Raw genomic sequence first — 24687 nt, 5'->3', positions numbered from 1 at the left:
ATGACACCACTTGTGATTAAATCTAGTGATTTATTCATTTGTCCATGTGGCACCCCAGGTAAGAAAAACTCACATTGGCGAAACACGGGAAAGATGTTGGGTAAATAAGGAAGCATGCCTTGGACCCTAGTGACGAGTTTTAAAAGCAGACTTATGCCCACAACGGACAATATCACTAGCGGGCTCAGCTGTTACGAATGGTATCAAATTCACTCTTGTATTAGCCTTGTCGATGTGAGTTCAATGTTCAACCGAGTTTAGGCAAATAGCCGGTAGGGAGACAGACCTCAATGCTGAGTCTAGACAAATTTCATACAGTGGAACAAACCTCAGCGAGAACGCTAAGTTCATAAGAGGGGGTGTATGTGACACCCCAGCTAGGAAAATCACACATTGACAATACATGAGAGGAATGCTGGGTATATAAAAAAAAACATGTCTTAGAACCTAGTGACATGTTTTAACTCGTGCAGGCCTAAGCTCAGATTGACAATATCACTAGTAGATTGGACTCGTACAGTCCACTTCTTTAAATGTTGATACTACTTTGAAAAAATCTATGAAGTTAAACTATTCAATTTCGAAATTGTTTTTTTGGGATTATAAGTTATTAAATTTATTTAATATGAGAATTTCTTAAAATAAAGTGAGAAAGGATATTCCATAATTACTTTAAATTGTAGGTTTAAATCCCAATTATAATATTTTTTAATTTCCTTATATAAAATCTTGGCTTAATCATTTCTGTGATGTTTCAAAGAAGATGGTCTTTCTGTCCTCTCTTCTTCTTCTTCTTTTTTTTTTTAAAAAAAAAAATTGGGTCTTTGATGTACTGTTTACTGGAAGAAAAATGTAATGGCCAATGACTAATGACGAGTCTTTATGAAAATGTTTATATTTATTTTATTAGTACCATGTACTATATTTATTAGTTGTACCTGTCGTTGAATATTTACGTCTTGTAATTACTCTTTTCTCGTTCACAAAGGTTTATCTTAGGCTTTTATCTTAAAAAGAGTTTAATTTTTTGTACTAATAACGTAATTCTTTTATAATCAGATTACAAACATGGTAATTACTAGCAAATATATTTAATATTGTTGATTGATAATCTACAAATAAATAGTATTCTTTCTTTCCCAATTTAAGTGTGTTACTTTTCTTTTTGGTCTGTCCCAAGTGTTTCCTTCTATTTAGTAAGTTGACAATTTAAACATTTTACATGACAAGTTTATAACCATAAGATTGAAAAGACATTTTAGTACATTATACACATCTTTAATTTAGGATTGCAAGATTCAAAAGTCTCACTTTATTTTTTATACTCGGTGTCTAATCAAACAAAGAATCTTAAATGGGAATGGAGGGAGTAAGTAATTCCGAGGTGGATATCCCTTGCACAAAACACACATCACATGACACTGCTTCGTTGAAAAGTTTTATTATGTATGTATAGATATATAATAATTAAAATAAGAAATGAGTAAAAATATAAATAAGTATAAAGAAAATAATTATATATTGATTCAATATATATACCTTCAATTTTCTTATAAAAAGCCAAGCATAGAGAATTTTCAATATTTTAGTCAAGAGGTTGGTGATGACTTGAATAAGAGGAAAACGAGTGGAAATAGTTGTGCAAATACATTGCTGATTTGCTTGCTGATGTCTTTTCATTTTGTCACAAAGTATTTTTCTGCATTGACAAAATAAAAAGCATGAACCAACTTGATTAATTGGCTTACTCTTCACATGTTAAATTATTTCGAAATTGTTGGGACTTCTGTCAATTACTCCCTCTGTTTAGTTTTTATGATCGTGTTTAGCCGGTAAATATAGCATCGGAACAATACGAGTGCAGGGCAGCCTATATAATTATTAGCTTAATATATATTTTCTCTCTCCTAAAAAGATTGTCCTCCTTTCTTTTTTAGTCTATTTCAAAAAAAATTGTTCCATTTTTATATGTAGAAGCAATTTAACTTAATTAGATGATTTACAGCCACGTAAATATCTAAGACTTGTTTTGAACTATACATTTTAAAAGTCTTGCTTTATTTCTCAAAAGTTTATGTTTAAGTCAAAATAGGACAATCTTTTTTAGACTGAAAGAGTATATATATACTCTCTCCGTTTTAATTTATATGAACTCATTTAACTGGGCACGATATTTAAGAAAGAGGGAAGATTATTAAAACTTGTGATTCAAAATAAGCCTTAAAAATTTACGTGGCCGTAAGTCATTCATAAAGTGAATTTGTTTTCAAATTAGAAAAAAGATCATTTATTTCGGCATGAACTAAAAAAAAATAGGTTCAAATAAATTGAAACAGATGGATTATATATGAAGTGTCCGATTGACAAAAAAAAAAGAAATTGACAATTAAGAGGGCAAAAATGAAAAAAAAAAAATCAGTTAGAAATTAGAAACCTGAACAGTTTATTAGTTGCCCCTCAAATATTAAGTTAGGCAACAGTACACGTACGTCTATATGTTTAACGTTTATTAGTTGCCCCTTAAATTCTCATTTTGATTCCAGTGGCATCTGTATTGATGTTGTTGTTGATTGTCTTTACACTGTGTTGTCTACGAAGGAGAAAAGTACTTAAATTTCAAGGTATATTTTTAATTTGTTATTCTTTTGTTCTTCTTTTCTTATTAGTTTGTTTAAAAAGAAATACACATTTTTCAATGAGGAAAAAAATTATTTATAAGCTTCTCATAATATATACTTAAGGAGATGCTCGTATAGTCACTCAAATGTATGACATATTTGAGATTACAAATTTGAAGTCATTATTTCTTCTCCGGACCATTGCACAAAATTGAAATGAATGGAATATTTTAAAAGTTTTATTTTAATGGAACTTGGTTTTATTGTATTACTCTAGTTTGCAAATAATTATAATTATTGAAAGCTCTTTACTCACGCAACTTTAGAAAATGTAGCACTTGAACAAATTGTTTTTTGGTTACAAGCATTTTTTTTGGCCGTATAATTGTCTTCTTCATATTGGGGGTGCAAAATTAAGGGATCTATTTCCTTTTCTTTCTTGTGAGATTACATTGAGAATGTTGTTATTATTGTTGTATATTGATATTTGATTGAATATTAATTGGAGACAGAGAGAGTGCCAACGAACAAAATTGGAAGCAATAATGAAGATAAAGGCGATGAAGAAACAAGGACTTTGCATATATTCACTTTTGATGAGACGAAGGAAGCTACAAATAAGTTTTTAGTTGAAAATGAGCTTGGACGAGGTGGATATGGACCTGTTTACAAGGTACATAATATTTTGTTTTATTTTAGAAATTTGAAAAGTTTCAACTATTTTTTTTCCACCAAAGAAATAAATCAATAGCATGTTTGGCTAAGCTTCGGAGAAGCCAAAAGTGTTATTTTCTTAAAAAAAAATACATATTTTAGAAAGTTGACGTATTTGACCAAACTTTTAGAAAGAAATAGTAAATATTTTTGAGTAATAGCAGAAGTTATTTTTAAAGTTAAAAAAAGGTAATTTTTCTCCCGAAGCGCTTTTGAAACATTGGCCAAGCACAAGGTACTGCTCTAATATTTACAAATGTGCTTTTCGAAATGATTAGTCGAACGCAAACTGTTACTTTCAGAATAAGCAGATTTTGGCTGGAAGCTTGACCAAACAAACTATAAATCGAGGTCAAGTTGAGTCGGTTCACAATTCTCCTTGTCACACCCCTTTTTAACCCGGGAGTTAAAGTAGAAGTATGGCGTATTGGAGATTCCTGTTTTTTGTTTGTTTATTTTAAGGAGTCGCCACCTAATTATTTATGGTGAATTAGGACACCTAAAGTTATTTTTTATAAAGTTAGCTCTGTTTAAGGTCTGCGAAGCTTAAGATTCTAAGTAAGAGTTCAATTAGTCTAAAGGGAAGGTATTAGGCACCCTTTAAGACCCATTAATAATGGTTAACCGACCGGACTAAAATTTAATTAGGATAAGTGTAAATATAGTATTAGAGGAAAGGAAATAGCTTTTGTAAATATAACTGAAGTTATAGATAAACATGTAAGAATGCTATTTAGAATAAGGTTTGTAGAAAATGATAATTTGTAAAAAAAAAATACTCCCAATGCTATTTTTAAAAATATGACTTATAAATGTAAAGGTTTTAAGTGAAATTATAATAGCACAGTTTAAAGTAATACTTGTAGAGGAGATCTAGCAAACATGAACTTTAGATAAAAGTTATACTGTACGGATGATTGTAATGTAGAAAAATCTAGACTTTGTTTTTTTGTAAATAAGATGCAAAAGGGAGTGAATTTCTTTCTCTTTTTATTAACTTTTATTTAACCATATTCAACCAAAAAATGTGCACAGTCGGATGAGTCTTGCAAAATGGTTTATAGAATGTGTTTGAATTTATATTTTTTGCATATTAATGACATTCTGAAATTTCTAATGAAATAAGAATAAAACCTGATCTTAATTTAAAATATATGTTTATGATTTCACGTCCTTGAAAATCAATTGCTTTAATATAGATAAATATTATAGATACTATAAATAATTTAATATAAAAATGAAACTATGAAATTAATTATTGATTCTTCCTACCCACTTTACTAAAATCAACCCCACTAATTCCGCTAAGGTTTACCTAATCTAAGCGAATGAAAATAAGTAAAGTGTTAGTCATGCAATTACAAATTAAATGCACAAGATAAAACAAAACAGAAGAACAAAATGATTTTAATGGGCTCAGCCCATTTTAGGGTTGCTGCTGTCCGCTACTGTTGGGCTTCGACCGCGCGAAATTTAATAGAGTGATGTGGATGGGCTGACTCGAAAAGGGGAGTTTCGTTGGGCCTTTAGCCCAACACCGAATGCAGAGGATGTCGAGCCCCTCGGACTCGTATGCGGGGTGTCATGCAAAAAAGAAATTAAAAAAAAAAAAATAGAACAGTAAGACATAATTTCATAATAACTGGTAAAGGAATCAAATGCTAAATACAGAATTCAACACCATATGCATGGGGTAGTAATTAGCAACTGAACATTTTAGCATTCCATGACCCTTGAGTGTATGTGAAGAAGTATTTTCATTTGTATTGAAGCCTAGAATAAGATCTAATTACTTGACTCATGTGTTTATACTGAGTTACACAGTCAGTGAAGGAAAAACACTGAACAACTTCATAAATAGGTTCAAACACCAGACCACTCAAATTAAGCATAGACATTCTAATGTGTTACCAACAACGGCAATCAGAAATTTACAGCTCTGAACAGACGATTGAAACACGAAATCGATACTAAATACTTGAAACATCAAATCTCAAAATTTCAACAGATTCATCAGAGAAAAAACAAAACCAGAATGTAATAATATAAATTAAAATGGATCTAGATCTATATAGGAGAAACTGTTTTAGGCTGAATGCATGAATGAGTTAGCAGAACATCTCATAACTAAGATATGATGAGGATTGAATAAGGAATATGATAACTCCAAAAAAGAAACTTGCAGATACATTCTAATTCATTCATGCATTCGGATTAAACCGATTTTAGAGGGTGAAGCATATTGAAGCTTTAAAGGGATTTGCTAAACTTAATTAAGACAGGGCAGATTCATAGCATAGGTCCTAACAGCTTTCAGTTAAACCAACATAATGGATCCATGTTCAGATCAGATGTGCATAAAGAGTTTTGATAGTTACGCAAGCAACTGAGTAACAACCTATATCAATTGAGCAACAACCCTCACTAGCCAACAATGTTCGGCCAAAGTGATATATGGCAGCAGGGATTCGTCTAGATAACATTTCTATTTCAAAAAAAAAAAACTCAAATGAAGACGCACAAGCAGGTAATACCCTATATATAGGGCAACATACACCAAAACATATTCAGCATTGCACATGCCTGTATATTCTATGTATAAGTTTTATAGTAGCTTTATAAGACAATACATTGAAGAGAGCAGACTTTTACCAGCATTATTGTTCCATTATTAATCTTGCCAACTTCACATTTAACTCAGTCATTTCATTCATATTCTTAGATGATTGAATAGGGAGGGAACATCCTTGAAGGGATAGAGCAAAAGGGGGATAGTGCTGGCCTATTCCAATCATATCCGTAATATACATAAGATATACACACCATGGTGCGCATATCAGATGTATATCGAACGTATATGTTTTCTTGTCTTAATAATCTACTGTATATCATGTGCATACTCGGTTTTAATTGTGTTCTAAATCCTGACAAATTCGATCTTAAGCATCTGCCCTACAATAAGCATCTTACAAATTCGATTAACGACTAACATCCTATCAGCTCCCAAACATCACACACAAATCATGCGATGACAAAAAATCATATAACCAACGATCATATAACAGTATAAGCTCCAAATCTTAACCAAACAGAAAACAAATAGAATAACCAAAATGAAAGCGAGTTACCTTGGTTGGGTGCAGTGAAGTGGAGATCGTCGAGTCACGAGTCTACACTCGAACGCGATGAACTTGAACTCGAACTCGAAATCGTCTTTCGAATCGAAAATTTCAATGGAACCGATTACTCTTTTTTTTTAAAGAGAAGTTTGGTTCGATTCTCTTAATAATCTTAAAACGTGAATGAAAAAAAAACGAACCAAAACAGACTGAGATTTGAACAAATTCGAAATCTAAAGTAGTGGAAATGTCAAGGAAAATGTTCCATCTCGTCCTCCCCCCCCCCCCCCCTCCCCCAATCTCCCCTCTTATAAAGTTACGATTAGGGTTTAATAAAAGAAAGAGAGCGCGGGGGGACAGAGGTGACAGAAGCGTGAAGATGGCAGTCGAAGTGGGGGGGAACGTGAGTGGACAAAAAGTGATAGAGAGGAGTATGGGAAAGGGGAGGTTTGTCGGGTGAGGAGAGAGCGTGAGGATAGTGATGGTGGAGATGGCAGAACGAAGTGGGGGACAGGGGAACGTGGGAGCACGTGAGGCGGCGGAGGAAGAAGCAGAAGAGAGAGAAGGGAGCAGGGGAGGGACGGCGATGATGAAGAAGAGAGAAAGGAAAGAAAGAGGCGGAAGAAGATAGAAGAAAAAGGGTTAGGGGATTAGGGTTAAGATAAGGGAGTTGGGCCGGACCCGGGTCGGGTAAAAAATAGAATTGGGCTGGTCCGTTTGGGCTGGCCTATTAATTTAAATGTGGGCTGAAAATGCGGGTTGGGTATAAAATGCGGGTTGCTTGTTTGGGTAGGAAATAATATTGTATTTGTATTTTAAGCCATTAATTGGCTGAAAAAATTGTTGACAATTCCTCCGCTATTTAATTATTCTTGGGCTTCTAATTTAATAACTGGTAAAGATGATAAATAGTTAATAATGTAAAAAATAAATATTTTGCAAAGTGTTGTCTTGTAATTAATTTAACGAGTCCAAACCCGAAAAAATAAAATGATGACGAATCATTAAAAATTTGTGGTAAAGTAATACTTGTACTATTGAAAATAAAAGTAGTGATATTAATAGTGGTAGCAATAAAATTATGTGAAAAATAAAGTATTTAGCTCGTCAGTAAATTTAGAAATCTGAGTAAACTAAAAATAAGGAGGGACAAAATTGGGTGTCAACAGATGTCCCTCTTCGACCGGAGGTGATGTAAGAATCTTCGGGCGAAGAAGTTGACGTAGTAGCCAATTTTGTTTGGACCGGTGAATATGAATTTATAAGAAAGTACGGTTTAGGAAACTTGATGAAAAATATTATGTGGACCGAAGGAATTATGGAAAATTATGGTCGAATCTCAATTTCGAGTTGCCTACATATTTCGACTGCACGAGAATCAGGCCGTGTGTATTTCAACAGTTTTTGTGGATTCATAATCTAGCGAGGGATTGTAGATAGGTGACGAGAACGTTCAAGAATGTAACATATGCTTATAGCCTCCTAATTATAAATGTGGTGCGCGACACACCTTTAGGTAGGACTCTTCTAGGCACGACATAAATCCTTCAAAGATGCCCCAGTGTTGAGTTATGGAAACGCTGGGGATGTAGAAAGGAATATGAGATTGTGAAAGAGTAGATTCAGTAGAGTTTTAGCGAGAGATGTGAAGGAGAAATTAACCTACGTATCACATGTTTGTGGACGTAGGCGGATTGAGTTCGAGAGTAGATTCGTGACCTTTGCTTGTGAGTTTGGTATTCCTCTTCCACAAATTTGCCCCAGTTCACTGCGTAAGATAAAGTTTCACGTTGTGTTGCGTCTCCGCAGGTTGTACATTCTGCCAAAACTGAAATTCATGTCAAAATTAGTAATAATGTTGAAAGTGTAAAATTATAAAGAATGTAAAATGATAGTAAATATGAGTGTGGGAATGAAGATGAAGCCGTGTGGCCAATGTTGTCTCTGGTTGTCTTCAGGGACTTGAGTGAATGCGTGATGCGTATGCTGAAGATGTGATAATATCTCTAGTTGCATTTAAAGATGATAGTGACAAGTTCTCCGGCTGTCTTCCGGGACTCGATGATGAATGATATCTGCGAATTTTAAGGTAAATTCATTAAAGTGGTGAGGTAGATGATGAAATAAAGGAATGAAGTAAGGAGTAAAATAAGTGTATAGCCGTTTGGCTTATGCAGGTGAGGCTGTGTAGCCGTGTGATGTCTCTGATTGTTGTCGGGACTCAATGATATGCTGATGAGGCTGTACAGCCAAACGATGTCTCCGGTTGACTTCGGAGGCTCAATGATAATTCCTGTAAAGTTCAGGGTAAAGTTGTTAAAGTTGGTAAAGTAAATGATAAAGTAGAGAGTAAAGTCAAAGTGTAGTCGTCTGGCTTATGCGTATGGGGCCGTGTAGTCATGTGATGTCTCCGGTTGTCTTCGGGGACTTGATGGTATCTCTCCGGTTGTCTTCAGAGATTTGATGACGATTCCCGTAAAGTCCAGGATAAAGTTGTAAAGTGGATGATGTCTCCGGTTGTTTTCGGAGTCTCAATGATAATTCCTGTAAAGTTCAGGGTAAAGTTGTTAAAGTTGATAAAGTAAATGATAAAGTAGAGGATAAAGTCGTAGGGTAGCCGTCTGGCTTATGCATATGAGGCCATATAGCCATGTGATGTCTCCGGTTGTCTTCGGGGACTTGATGGTATCTCTCCGATTGTCTTCAGAGATTTGATGATGATTCCCATAAAGTCCAGGATAAAGTTGTAAAGTGAATGATGTCCCCGGTTGTCTTCGGAGGCTCAATGATAATTCCTGTAAAGTTCATGGTAAAGTTGTTAAAGTTGGTAAAGTAAATGATAAAGTAGAGGTAAAGTCGTAGTGTAGCCGTCTGGCTTATGCATGTGAGGTTGTATAGCCGAATGATGCCTCTGGTTGTCTTCAGAGACTTGATAATGTCCCTCCGGTTGTCTTCGGAGTTTTGATGTTGATTCTTGTAGAGTTCAGGGTAAAGTGGTTAAAGTTGGTAAAGTAATTGATGGATTAAAGTGATAGAATAGCCGTTTGGCTGATGATGTTGATGGTATCGTGACAGGCTGAACCAATGACGTGTGATCCTGATTTAATTCGCCTTCAACTTCGTCAACCTACAAAAAGCAGGTATATAAAGTCATAAAGGTATTGTGATAAAATAAAATTAAAGATAGGGTTAGAAATAAAGTCGTTTGGCTTTTGAGACGAGGCCCTAATGAGCCAGATGATGCTTTTCGTCGTGATTGATAGACTTGACTATTGATCTTGCGGTTCTTTAATTCCTGCACTCAAAGAAAAATTCTTAGTTTGGGAGGGGGAAGTTGATTCGTGTTGACTCGAAGCTTGACGTTGTTGGCGCTCCATTTGTCTTGTTTGTTTGGATCTCGTGATCTCCGTACAAATCTCGATAGATGACCAGTAGTGAAAATGATCGAAAGAAAGTATTTCATTTGAAAGGTAGGTATGTAAGTATATGTATAAGGAAATGTAACTATATGTATATAAGTTGTGAAACATGTATATGTAAATGCATGTATCTAAGGAAACATATATATATGTGAATATATGTATGCAAGTTGTAAAATATTCTGCCAACTTCGGATTGTGACGCTTCTAAAGTAATTGGTTTATAATACTTCCTGCCTGGTAGCCTTAATATTGTCGATGCACAACTGTTCTTTTGTCTATATCCTTTCAAAATATGCCCCAGTTTTGATTCTGAAGGGTGTACTAAACCTATGTTATGGCGTGACCGAACCTTATACAGGTTGCCTACGTATCCGCCGAGGAATTAGGTCAGAACGTAGTTCGTGAGTTCATAAAAAAAATGGTCTGAAGTTTTCTAATAAAGGGACTGAACCCGATGTGGATTGCCTACGTATTCCACCAAGGGAATCAGGTCGGCGTAGTTCTTCTATATAAATGGTAAAAGGTTTGTTGGATTTTATCTAGGTATGACGGATCCGTATATTAATAGTCTATAGATTAGGTGGGTTTAGAGGAATGGTTGTGGGTAGTGGATTAGTGTTGGTGGGTAAAGGAGCATAGGGAGTGTGAACTAGCGATTGATTTGGTGGGTTGACGGGTGGTGGATTAGGAGTAGTGTAGGTAGTGTAGGTGGGTGGTTGATTTTGTGGAGGAGTATAGCTAGTGTAAGTGGGTGGTTGATTTTGTGGGGGAGGATAGGCGGATGATGGATTTGGTGGATTTGCGGGGGGTGATCGGAGGTAAGTTGTTGTTGGTAGGTGCATTGTTTTGGGGAGGAAAATGCTCAGGAATTGGGGATTCGAGTGATGGGAAAAGAGGTGGGTCTGGTGCAGTATTTCTAGGTTCAGGAGGTGAATTTTAGAGTGTGATGGATAAATTGGTCAAGTCCCTAACCCGATTTAGTTCTCCACGTAGATTCTCAATTTCTTGAGTCAGGCGGGCGATATGTTCATCCCGTTGAATAGCAGTTCCGTGTTCGGAAGTCTCGGGCGGATCGCTAGAGATCACGATATTTTCTACACCAGTCAGAATAGATGCGGCCGGATCAGACATAGTAATTTCATTTCCTTGGACAACCCAACTATGTTCAGGTAACGATGACGTCTTTGACCTCGTGATGTAAGGATGGTCGGCCATCGAGTGTCAACACGAATCAACTCTCTGTTTGGGAATAAGATAAAATAGACATACAGTATAAACTATGTTAATTTCATGAATATATCTAGGTAAAGTCATGGTCACGTAAAGTCGAGTAAGGCATGTAGCAAATAATATATCAAATAGAGTCAAACAAATTGTCAAACAGATGTAAACGATAATAGCGCGTCCTAATATGCATTTGACCTCTTTGTGCCAGAGGTGGGCCTAACGTTGTTTGAAGGGTAAAGTGTGTCATAATACGTCATCCCGTTGCTTTTGATTAATTAAACATTCTATTTCTCAAAAAATGAAGTACAAAATATTACATGTCAAATGAATACAACATAAAGTGTTTCCTAATCTAAATAAAGTAAATAAAATTTCTATGCCTAACTTTTAGCTCCTTTTGTGATGCCCTTGATCTTCGTCATTTGTTGTGCCTCGATGCAAATGCATACCTGTCATAGAAATGTTAGTCATTCCCTCCTTCCTAAAGTTTAATTAATTAGAGCAAATAGTCAATATTTAGGCACAGTTATCCTTCAAACATTCATATAAAGTATGATTGGTGTCACTCGGGGTCGTGAACCCGCTTGGACGTTTGGGTAAAGTCATCTAATGGATTTAATACACCAAGGGTATTAAACCTTCTAGGTCATGAAATGTATGCTCTTAATAAAGTGTGTTGGTTTAGCTCTATCTTAGGCTAACTAAGAGTTGGCTTCTTACGACACAAGGTTCCCCCAAGCGGACAACATGGGAGTGGAAACTCTGTGGCCGTCGACTGCACCGCCGATCGACTAAATCCACAAGATCGATCCAACTAAAAGGTAATTTGATAGTGAACGGGCGCGAACCGCGAAACCGTTTTAAGCATGTGAATATGTGTGAGTTTTCCAGAAGTGGAGGAAATATGAACGGAATGACAGTTTATCAAAACAGTAACACATAAACAGTTTATATCAAACAAACAATTAATATCATGTAAAAAATAGTTAACAAATAAATAAAGTAATTTCAAATAAGCACACAAAGCCTATTTAAACTAAGTCCGTTATGGTTATAACCTAATTCCGTTATCCGCAATGGAGTCGTCAATCTGTCACACCCTATTTTAACCCGGGATTAAGTTAGAAGTATGACGTATTGGAGATTCCTGTTTTTTGTTTGTTGTTAAGGAGTCGCCACCTAATTATTTTAGGGTGAATTAGGACACCTAAAGTTCATTAAAGTTGTGTCTAAAGTTAACTCTATTTAAGGTCTGCGAAACTTAAGATTCTAGGTAAGGGTTCAATTACTCTAAAGGAAAGGTATTAAGCATCCTTTAAGACCCATTAACAATGGTTGACCGACCGGACTTATAGTTAATTAGGCTAAATGTAAATATGACATTATGGAAAGAGAAAGTAGCTTTATAAGTATGGCTAAAGTTATAGACAAACATGTAAGAATGCTAAAAATAGAACTTGTAGAAAATAATAATTAGTATAAAAGAGTACTTTTAACGCTATTCTTAAACACGACTTATGAATGTTGTTAAGGTTTCAACTAATGATGTTATTTTAAAAATAAAGCCTGCCAAAGATAGTTTACATATGAATGGACGAAAAAATGCAAATTTATGCAGCGTTTTGATAGATGTTTGAAACAATTCAAATGGTGAGATATTAACGATTTTTTGTATTTTTAGGAGTATGAATGATAAAGTAGAGGGTAAAGTCGTAGTGTAGCCGTCTGGCTTATGCATGTGAGGATGATCCTCACGGCTAAAGTTCACTGATGAGTCGTGAAATTACGCGATATTCGATGCTAATTCCTTAAGTTTTTGTGACTCTTTAAGCACTTTTGTTGTTACTTTTTATGTTTTTATGTTGTTTTGTAGGAAAAGATACCCGGAGAGCATAAAAGAGCAAAATGGACCAAAATGGAACAAAATAGAGCAAAACAAGCCAAGTAGCTGAAATGAGTGATCGGAAGAAACCAAGTGAAAAGAAAGTCAAAAAAGAGGCCAAACTGGACATTTTTGCAAAACTGTCAAAAGTGGACAGTTTTGCAAAAACGGACAGAATTGCAAAAAACAGAAATATGGGGGCAGATTTTGACATTCTTTTAAACTTGGAAGAATTAGAGGAGCTACAAAAGAGAGGCTTAGGGAAAAACATAGACATCTTTTGCCATTTTGCAAGTTTTGGAGGCTAGGGTTTTCACCTACACCATTGGAGGAGAAGATTGGAGCACTTTAATGAGATAATTCTTAAACCTTTCTTCAATTCCTTGTTTTGTATTGAATATTTTAGTGTGTAGTATTTCATTTCTAGACTTGAATCTTGTTTATGAAAATATTCTTGATTAAAGTTTGGATTGAAACTCTTGTTTTGCTTATGTATTGAATGATTCTTATTGCTATTGAAGTGGGTCTTTGTTAATTTAATTAATCTCGTTCTTGAATGTTTCCAAAGGGATTAGCTAACCCTAGGACTCACTCATTTACTTAGATTGAGCTTGGAAAAGGAAATCTAGGTTGGGAAAGATTAATTAACAAGAATTTGGGTCATTAAACTCATCTAATAACTTGAGCTCGGAAGAGGATAGTTACTTGAGGTTAAATTGATTGTGCCTAATATCACACTCTAAGGCTTGGAAAAGCTTAGAGTGAAATTCATTGATTTGGTTGGAAGACTTTCAATGAGATTTTAGATATCATTATCTATTGACATAAACCCGTTCTTAGTTGTAAAATCGTGAAATACATTGGATCGTTACTTGAGTGTAATTTCCTTTGTATCCAAACTTGTGGCCATTGATCATTTTACTTGCTTTCTAGGTTAGTTTATATTTCCGCTTTAGTCATATTTTTCTCAAACAAAAACCAAAATACCATTTATCGTTTGGCTTTAGCTTAGTTGGTGAAAGTTCCTTACTTTCTTAATCGCCTAGCACATTGTTCCCTGTGGGATCGACCCCGACTCATAGTTGGGTAAATATATTGCATACGACCGTGTACACTTTCTCTTTGAGGAGTGTATTTGGACGTTATCATTCACCGGAAAGAAAATCAAGTTTGAAAGATGATCCGTGTCCCTAAACACTGAATCAAATTCAAAAAATCTGAAAATCGATCCCCAAAATTTGAAAATCGCTCCTTTTTCAAAACAATCCCTTTTTTTTTCTTTTTCCTCCGTTGATTTGTTTTTGTTTTCTCTGTGTCTCCCCCTTTTACCCTTTCCCTTCGAATCCAATTTATAGGGTTTTATTTGTATTCGAATAAATATGGGAGCGTGGGAGAGAGACGAATGAGCGGGGGACAGGAGGAAGTGGGGAGCATGAGTGAGTGGGAGCGAGCGTGAGGAAGTGGCAGGGAATGAGGAAGGTGGAGAGGAGCGTGAAGTTGAAGAGGGGAGGTCAGAGAGAGGAGGGAGGCGGAAAAGAAGAAGAGGGAAAAGAGAAGGGGTAGGGATTAGGGTAGGAAATAAGAAGATTGGGCCGGGTAATTTAGGATATGGGCTGGGCTGAAATTAAAATGGTGGTGGGCTGGTCCGTTTATTTAGGGGTAATGGGCTGGTCCGTTTAATATTTTAGTTGGGTTAAAATGTGAGTTGGGTATTTAAATGTAGGGTTGTTTAGTTGGGTAGGGAAATAATATTATATTTGTATTTTGGGCCATTAATTTGGCTGAAAAATATTGACCCTTCCTCCGCTATTTTTTTTTTATTCTAACTGGTATAATATATTATGTAATTAATACTTAATATGTAGAAGAAATAAATATTTTGCAAAAAAATGTTGTCTTGTAATCAATTTAACGATTCCAAACCCGAAAATGAAACGATGACTAACCGTTTAAAATCTGTGATAAAGTAATACTTATAATGTTAAAAGATAAAAGTAGCGAAAATAATAGTAGTGAAAATAAAGTATTTAGCTCGTCAGTAAATTTAGAAACCCGGGTAAATTAAATAGGAAAGGGACAAAATTGGATGTCAACAGCACGTTCTTCCAAACTAGAATAATGAGTAAAAAAATTTCTTAGCTCATCATCAATAGCGAGATCGGCTTCAACTAAAGATGGTTGAACTCCCTCTTCAATTTCTAAAAATGTATAAATTTGACTAGCCAAATTTTTAGTATAAGACACTTTTAAACAAGGATTTAAAAGGGAACCCAATATAAATAAAGTTGGGATGGGAAAAAAATACTTCTTAAATTTGATTATCATTTCAAAAATAGCCACTTGATAATCGGGTTTATATTTATACTCTTGTAAAACTCTAGCTATTTCCGCTAAGTAGGCTAAAATTCTGGTTACCGTGGGATAGAATTGTCTAGAAAAAGCAAGAGTTGCATTATAAAAATTTTCTAAGAGTTCAATACATTCTTTAACATCTTCCCAATGCCTAAAAGTTAACCAATCCTCACTGTCAATATTATATTTGTTGTGAACTTGTTGTATGGGAATCCTATACTCATATGCTTGTTGTAGCATAATGTAAGTGTAGTTCCACCTAGTCTCAATTTCTACTTGAATTTTCCTAGGTCTAAGGTTATTTTCCACAAAAGCATTCTTAAAATCTCTAATTCTTCCCCTATTAGCATTACAAAAAAGAAACGCAACAGTATTTCTAACTTTTTTAACAGAATCATCAAAATGCATAAGACCATCTTTAACAATTAAATTTAAAATGTGACAACTACATCTTACATGAAAAATATTTCATAGAGGAGGGTTTATTTCTCTTTTTAAAAGACCAATTGCCTTTGTATTATTAGAACCATTATCTAAAGCAATACAAAGTGTTTTTCTATAAATGTTAAAAAATCTCATTATAGTAGACATTGAATCGGCTAAACATTTTCCATCGTGACGACCTTTTCCTTCATCGTATAAAAAAGCTATAATTCTTTTTTGCATAACCCAGTTGTCATCAACCCAATGACATGTAATAGCAAAAAAATCTAAATGGTTAATACTAAGACCCAAATCAGCGGTAAGACAAACATTACAATTTAAAGAATTAAATACATGGCGCAAATAAAATCTATATTTTTTAAACAAATCTATAACATCGACTCTACAAGTACTTCTAGGAATACCCTCAAATAACGGGTTATAACAACGTTGAATGTAAGTAACAAATCCCAAACCCGAGGGAAAGGAAAATGGTAAACAATCATAAGCTACCATTTTAGCTATTTCTACGCGTTCTTTTTTCTTGTCATACTTAAAATTTCTACCGGTTCGTGGGTCTATCGTCATTTGAATCCCCCCCCCCCCCCCCCCCAGATTTGAATCCGTTTGCTCTCCCCAAATATCCATATGTTTGCTTCTCATATGACCATTTAGTGTACCCGTTCCACCATCCTTACCAGTTCTTTGCTTAAAACTAAATATTTGTCCACATAAGGTACACGTAGCTGTTTGATTTTCCCTATTCTTAATCATAAATTTCCAAACTTTAGATGTTGCCTTACGAGTTCTAGGCGGTTTATCTTGTGTATGTGATTGTTCAGGACATGTATCTCCTATGGGATTTTCGGGAGGTTGTGTTTCATCATCATCAAATGTTGTTGCATTGCCTCATGACCTAAAAGTGGATTATTTCCACCAACATCAATACCTAAATTAGGTGTTTCTTCTACAAATGTTTCCTCATTAAGCGCACCCCTAACAGTACGACTACTACTACCGGCACCACGTCTAAATCTCTTTGACATTATTAAATAGAATTAATTTAAATCACAATCAAATAAATCACAAGAAAATAAATTACAACAAATTAAATTGCGTAAATTAAATTGCGAAAAATAAATTGCTATAATTAAATTGCAAAAAATAAAGATAGAGTTGGAACGAAGGTACCAAATTGCCGGATTAATTTCCAACAAAGTGAAGGCGGCTAGAATTGCAAATCCACCAAAGCTACTTCGGATTGTTGCAAAATCACCAACTCCACCAACAATATTATAATTGCAAAATTAATAATTGAAAGTTGAAAATATAATAAGACTTTGTGGCTAATTATTGCAAAAGTAACTATAATTGAGAGATTGAGATTTGAGAGAAAGATGAAGAAGAGTGAATTGATGTGAATTAAAATGAAAATGAAGAAAGGTTTATATAGGGGTGGGATGGGTTAAAGTGTTAAAAAAAAATTGGGGGCCAAAAATTAAAAATCTGACCGTTTGGCAAAGGCCATTTTTGCAAATGGACCGTTGCCAACGGTCCATTTAAGGCCCAACGGCTCTTTCAGTTTTTTTTTTTTTAATTTTCACCGGTTAAACCGGTCCGGTTCCGGTTTTCAGAATATTGGAACCGGACCGGTAAACCATTACACGGTTAATCGGAACCGGTTAACCGGTTCTACCGGTTTCGATTCTGGTTCCGGTTTAACCGGTCGGTTATCGGTTAAAACAGGTAATGGCAAACCGGTTGCCAGACTTAGCTCAAACCAAAATCTTTTAATTAACGGATTCTATCCGTCCCATCACAAAACCTTGGTGACACCAAGTTCATGGTTAGCTCGGGCAAATTGTCACGTTACAGTAGCAGCAATTGAGCCTTAGTCAACTCTTTCATTGCGCTCTAAAGTCTAAAGTCTCGTGAAAGCAACTAATCAAATTGTAATATAGTATTGCTTTTTTAATTCTAATTAAAAATTCAAGATCTGCTCCCTTAACCTCCTGATTGACAGGTACTCTTAGAGAGAGTTAAAGATCATTTTCCTTAAAATTAAAAATTACTAAGCTGAGTTTATTGTTTGTGGTAGAGACAGGTTCATGATTTGAAGTTTATGATTATACAATAGTAACAGGGTTCACTGTCAAATATTTGTAGATATTTAGTGGTTTAATAAATTCATAAGATTTAAGTAAAAGTTAACGATGAGTTCACGTGAACCCACATAACACTACGTAAAAATTTACTCACATCCGTTGTTTATACAAATGAATGACACATGTCTTCACAAACACTTTTATCCTTAAAATCATAGTTAATTAATGCACATGCATCCTTACCTTATTTTCTGACTTGACCATGGTAAATTAGTATAATTTGGTGTAAATACCGGAAGTGAACAAGCTTTTAACCCTATTATATTATGGATCCGCACTTGATTTGAAGTTTTGATAGATAGATGTGCTTATGGTATGTAAAATGCTTCGTAATCGTAGTTTTTCCCCCTATAATTGATGGTTCTTAAATTATTTTTTAAGAAAATTAATCATCATTCATTAATCCAAGTAGGGGAAGTTGAAAAATGGGAAAGAAATAGCAGTGAAAAGGCTATCAGAGACTTCTTCCCAAGGATTTGAAAATGAAGTGATTCTTACAGCAAAATTACAACACATAAATCTTGTAAAAGTAGTGGGATTTTGCATTGAAAAGATGTTGATCTATGAATATATGCCTAACAAAAGCTTGGATTACTACATTTATAGTAAGTCATTCTTTTTCTTTCTTTTTTCCCTATTGAGTTTTTTATAGTATATACTGATAGCGTAATAATATTTTTTTACTATTACATCAAGATACTGTTATGATTTTGGAATCCATCATAAATTTCGAATTAAAAAGGGTGAAACTCTATAATAATGCCTTGGATTTGTCCAGGATCTAATGATGGAGTTTCATTTTTTTTTTAAAAGTTAGAAATCCATGACAGTTTTCAAAAATTGTCTATTTTCAATGGCATTTGAATATGTTACTATTACAAGTCGAGAAAATGATTTTTTTTTTAATGTTACTCTGAAAAAAGTATGCTTACGCATCCTGCTTTCTATCGGAGGTTTAATTACATATAAATATCTTTTGGATGAAAAATAATGCAAGTACCCTTTCTTTTATGCTAGTAAAATTTTATAAATAGTATAAATTTTCACTAGATATGGTATTCATCGACCTAGAAAAGGCTTACGATAAAGTTCCCAGAGAAATCCTATGGAGATGTTTGGAGGCTAAAGGTGTACCTGTAGCATACATTAGGGTGATCAAGGACATGTATGAGGAAGCCAAAACTAGAGTAAGGACTGTAGGAGGGGACTCAGAGCACTTTCCAGTTGTGATGGGGTTGCATCAAGGATCAGCTCTTAGTCCGTTTTTATTTGCCTTGGTGATGGATAGATTGACGCGACAAATTCAAGGTGAGGTGCCATGGTGTATGCTTTTCGCGGACGACATAGTCCTGATCGATGAGACTCGTAGCAGAGTTAACGCTAAGCTGGAGGATTGGAGACATACCTTGGAGTCTAAAGGATTTAAGCTGAGTAGGACCAAGACAGAGAGCCCGTTTGGATTGGCTTACAGCTTAAAGCTGTTTGCAGCTTATAAGCTGAAAAAAATAAGTTGGGGTAGTCCAACTTTTTTTTTTTTGGCTTATAAGCTGTTTTCAGCTTATAAGCTGCTTTAGATAAATTAAGTCAAATGGGTTCAATTATTTTTTTGAGCTTATTTTAAGCATAAAATGACTTTAAGCTGGCCAGCCAAACACTCAAAAAAGCTGAAAACAGCTTATAAGCTAACTTATAAGCCAATCCAAACGGGCTCAGAGTACTTAGAGTGTAAGTTCAGTGAGACACCTCAGGAGGTTGGCGCGGAAGTTAGGCTTGGTGCTCAGGCCATCCAAAAGAAAAGTAGTTTCAAGTACCTTGGGTCTATCATGCAAGGCAGCGGGGAGATTGACGATGATGTCACACATCGTATTGGGGTAGGGTGGATGAAATGGAGGCTAGCTTCCGGAGTGCTATGTGACAAGAAGGTGCCACCACAACTGAAGGGCAAGTTCTACAGAGTGGTGGTTAGACTGGCTATGTTGTATGGGGCGGAGTGTTGGCCAGTTAAGATCTCTCATGTCCAAAAGATGAAAGTTGTCGAGATGAGAATGTTGAGATGGATGTGTGGGCACACTAGGAGCGACAGGATTAGAAATGAGGCTATTCGGGATAAGGTGGGAGTGGCCTCGGTGGAAGACAAGATGCGGGAAATGCGACTGAGATGGTTTGGGCATGTGAAGAGGAGAGACATAGATGCCCCAGTGCGGAGGTGTGAGAGGTTAGCAATGGATGGTTTCAGAAGAGGTAGGGGTAGACCAAAGAAATATTGGGGAGAGGTGATTAGACAGGACATGACGCAGTTATAGCTTACCGAGGACATGACCTTAGATAGGAGGGTGTGGAGGACCCACATTAGGGTAGAAGGCTAGTAGATAAGTCTCGTTATCTTTCCTCATTAGTAGGAGCATTAGCGCATTATAATTTCTTGTGCTCTGATTTATGTTATTATTTGCTACTTTCTGTACTTTGATTACTCTATTTTATCTGTGCCGCTTTCGTTATTTGCATTTCCATATCGCTTTGAATTCCTTGATTATCCTGTTTTACTATTAAGCTTGCATTATTTCATTGCAATATCGTTTGGAATCTTTTAACCTTATCTGACTCCCTTTTTATGCTTCTATTGAGCCGAGGGTCTCTCGGAAACAACCATCCTACCTTGGTAGGAGTAAGGTCTGCGTACATTCTACCCTCCCCAGACCCCAAGATATGGAATTTCACTGGGTTGTTGCTGTTGTTGTATAAATTTTCACTAGGTTGTCATTGAAATAAAATATTGTATATATGGATGATATATATTAATAATTATATCCATATATTTTTCATCCATATATCCCCCCCCCCCCCCCCCCATATAGATCAAGTCAGAAGATTACTTTTGAACTGGGAAAAGCGAGTGCAAATAATTGAAGGCATTATTCAAGGGATGCTGTATTTCCAAGAATACTCAAGATTAACAATTATTCATAGAGATTTGAAAGCTAGCAATATTTTATTGGACTTATACATGAAACCAAAGATCTCTGACTTTGGTATGGCAAGAATATTTAAGAAGGATGCAGTTGAAGCAAATACAAACCGAATCGTTGGAACACTGTAAGTATTATACTTAGTCGAGTTAATTTGACTAATTTTCAGAGCTAAATTAAATTAAATTAATTCAATATTTAAAATTCAAATTCAAATGTTCAGAAACTATACGAAAAATACTATAAGTTGCAATTCTTCTTATATTAATATGATGAAAAAATACATCTTAAAATGTTGGTGAAAGTCCATGCAGTTCGACTCTCGAAAAACGAAACATGACAAGTAAAAGTGAATAGATGGAGTTTATATTTAGGCTTTAGAGTTTGACTTATACACACTAATAGCTGATAGTCTAAAGAAAATTTACATTAATATCATATCGTCTTTACATGTTGTAGCATGTAATCTACCTTATTTTTAAGATTACAAATTTCATTTTTTTTATGAAAGGTTATGTGTAATATATATATATAACGATGATATCAAAAAAAATTACTATCAAGTCATCTTTACATATTGTATCTGCTTTAGAATTACGATTTTTACATTCTATGAAAAGATATCTGTAAATATCTTTTAAATTACCTGATACATTAAAAAAATTACATTATCGGTGTGTATAAATTACACTCATCTATTTATAGGCATTTCTGTTAAGAATTTAAGCTTATGATTAATTATATTCTTAATTAACATATTCATTTAATTTGCAATGAGTTGCAGGGGTTATATTCCACCTGAATATGCAAACAAGGCATCTATTCAACAAAATCTGACGTTTTTAGTTTTGGAGTACTACTTCTTCAAATCATAAGTGGAAAGAAGAATACATGTCTGCATGGTCCAGATGAAAGCTTAAACCTTCTTGAATATGTGAGTTGTGATTTCATACACGTTTACAAGTATATTATTAGTATAGTAATTCTCCCGTCCCAATTTAAGTGTATTAGTTTGATTAAGTACGGAATTTAAGAAATAAGGAGAGATTTTTGAATCTAGTGGTCCTAAATTATAGATGTATATAATGTACTAAACATGTCATTTTAATCTTGTGGTTATAAACTTGTCATGTAGGATATTATGTTGAATTATCAACTTATTAATTATAGAAAAAAAAACTCTTTTGGGGACAAATAAAAACGGAAAATAAGATACTTAAATTGGGACTGAGTGAGTACTATTTATTACTCCCTCCATCAGTATTAATTTGGTTGGACATGAAGTTTAAGAATGATAGGAAGACTTTTGAATGTTTATGATTTAAAATAAGTCATAAATACTAGTGACTCTAAATCATCGTATTAAAGATAAAATAGGAAGTATGAAGTTAAATGTTACTAGATATAAAAAGGTGACGTTCTTTTTGCTATTCCCTAAAAGGAAAAAAATGTCGCATAAATTGGAACAACAGGAGTAAAATTTAACTAATATTGCAAGAAAATTTACGTTATTAGCTTTTAATTTATTGCAGCAGGTTGCCTCCCTAAAATGTGAGATTATATTTATAATCTATAAAATAAGATAAGTTACCTGCTAAAACAAGTTAAAATGACCGTGTAAACATTTCTAAAATCGACAATGTATATTATAATTTAACCTCTTTAAGTAAGAGTTTCACTTTTATATGCTGACAATGCAAAGAACCTTTTACACTATATATCAAGTCTTTTAAAAGAGAACTAGCAAGTAACTGCTCACATTAGTTAAGTAGGTTTTAATAATTAACCTGGAAAGTAAGACAAATAGCTTACTAGAACAGATGAAAATACATTGATATTGCAAAATAATTTATTCTGTAGTGTACTAGTGTATATCAACTAATGATATGAAGATGCATGGACTTTGTTTTAACTCTTTTAGTTTTTTCCTTTTGCTATTGAATAAAATATGCAGGCATTTGAGATGTAGAGAGATGGTAAAGGAATGGAGTTTATGGATGTATCACTTGATGATACAACATGATCTTGTAAACTATTGAAATGCATGCAAATTGCATTATTATGTGTCCAAGAAAATCCATTGGACAGGCCTACAATTATTATGTTGGTAGTTTCTTCAATGTTAAAGAACATTGAAAATTTAGTTATGAATTCTCCTAAGAGGCCTGCATTTTCTACAAAGGAAGATAAAAATCAAGTTGTCAATATTATTCCAAACGGATCATCGCAAGAAATAGACATTGACAATGCAACAATTACTCAATTCACTACAACATTAGGCATTTGTAGCTACGGATTCTCAGCTATGAATTTGAAAATTGTGGCTAATACTTAACAATAGCCACAAAAACTAAAATTTCATGTCTAATTACAATTTCGTAAAATTTCTTAGCTACAAAACTCACATGGCAAAGCTAATTCCTCATTTTTGCTATAGTTTCCAACCATCGTGGCAATAATTACCCAAGTAGCTACGAATCTATTGCTACAATAGAGCGTCGTAGCTAAATCACATGTTTTTGCCACGCGTTTGAAATTACTGTAGCAATAACAATCTTATAGCCACAAAAAATTACTTGAAACAAAATATTATAGCTAAATAGATATTTTTGCTTCAAGTTATAAAAATTCGTGGCAATAATTACCCAAATAGCTTCAAATTTATTGCTACAATAAAACATCGTAGCTAAATAGTATGTTTTTTGCCACGTGTTTGAAGTTACTGAAGCAATAGTAATCTTATAGCCACAAAAATTACTTGAAACAAAATATTATAGCTAAAAAGATATATTTTTGCTTCAAGTTATAAAAATAAGTGGCAATAATTACCCAAATAGCTACAAATTTATATTGCTATAATAAAACGTCATAGCTAAATCATATGTTTTTGCCACGCGTTTGAAGTTACTGTAGCAGTATAATCTTATAGCCACAAAAAATACTTGAAAAAAATTATTATAGCTAAAAAGATATTTTTTTATTTAAGCTACAAAAATACATGGCAATAACTATCCTAATAGCTACAAACTTATTGCTACAATAATTTTTCATAACAAATAATATATTTTTGCCACATATTTGAAGTTACTGTAGCAACAGTGATTTTTTAGCTACAAATATTTACTTGAAATAAAATAATACAGTTAAATTGATATTTTTGCTTCAAGTTGTAAAGATCAGTGGCAATAATTAGCTTAATAGCTACAAACTTCTTCATAAAACTTTATAGCTAAATATAAGTTTTTGTTACGCTTTTAAAGTTATTATTGCTAAATATGTTTACGTCATGTTATAAAAAAGTAGAAATAGTTGGATAACGGCTACAATTATTTTGTATGACAAAATGATATATCCACAAAATCATAAAGACAATAAGTTTTCATGGCAAGTATAACTTTCCTTCGTGCACTTGAAGGTACTATCATATCATATTATTTTAATCATAATAAATTAATTGAACAAATATTTTTGCTTTGGTTATATTATGACAACAATTTATCCACCAACAATGGTTGCGGTGTAGTGGTTGGTATTGCTCCATCTTCAACCAAGTTCTCGAGTTCGAGTCCCCTTGAGTACGTAAAATGAAATTTGTCGCCAATTTTGGCGCTAACAATTACCATGAGATCTCCTTGCTAACAATACCATAATATTTCAAATTATATATATATGTGTGTGTGTGTGTTTTCTAATTATGTAGAAAATAAGAATATATTTTGCTTATATCTTGTTGCACTAAAAATTAAGACTTTAATACGGTTAATATTTAAGTCCATGACCAAAAAAAAAAAAAAAACTT

The 24687-nt window shown here is 34.1% G+C and overlaps 1 pseudogene; it reads left to right on the top strand.

Annotated features, from left to right (window-relative positions):
- LOC132601214 (G-type lectin S-receptor-like serine/threonine-protein kinase At1g67520) lies at positions 1–22857 on the top strand (annotated as a pseudogene).
- The last annotated feature ends 1830 nt before the right edge of the window (positions 22858–24687 follow it).

Source organism: Lycium barbarum, chromosome 7 (assembly GCF_019175385.1).
Source record: "Lycium barbarum isolate Lr01 chromosome 7, ASM1917538v2, whole genome shotgun sequence".
Classification (NCBI taxonomy): Eukaryota; Viridiplantae; Streptophyta; class Magnoliopsida; order Solanales; family Solanaceae; genus Lycium; species Lycium barbarum.
Note: the sequence above shows the minus strand (reverse complement) of the source record. Positions and strands in the feature narration are given on the sequence as shown.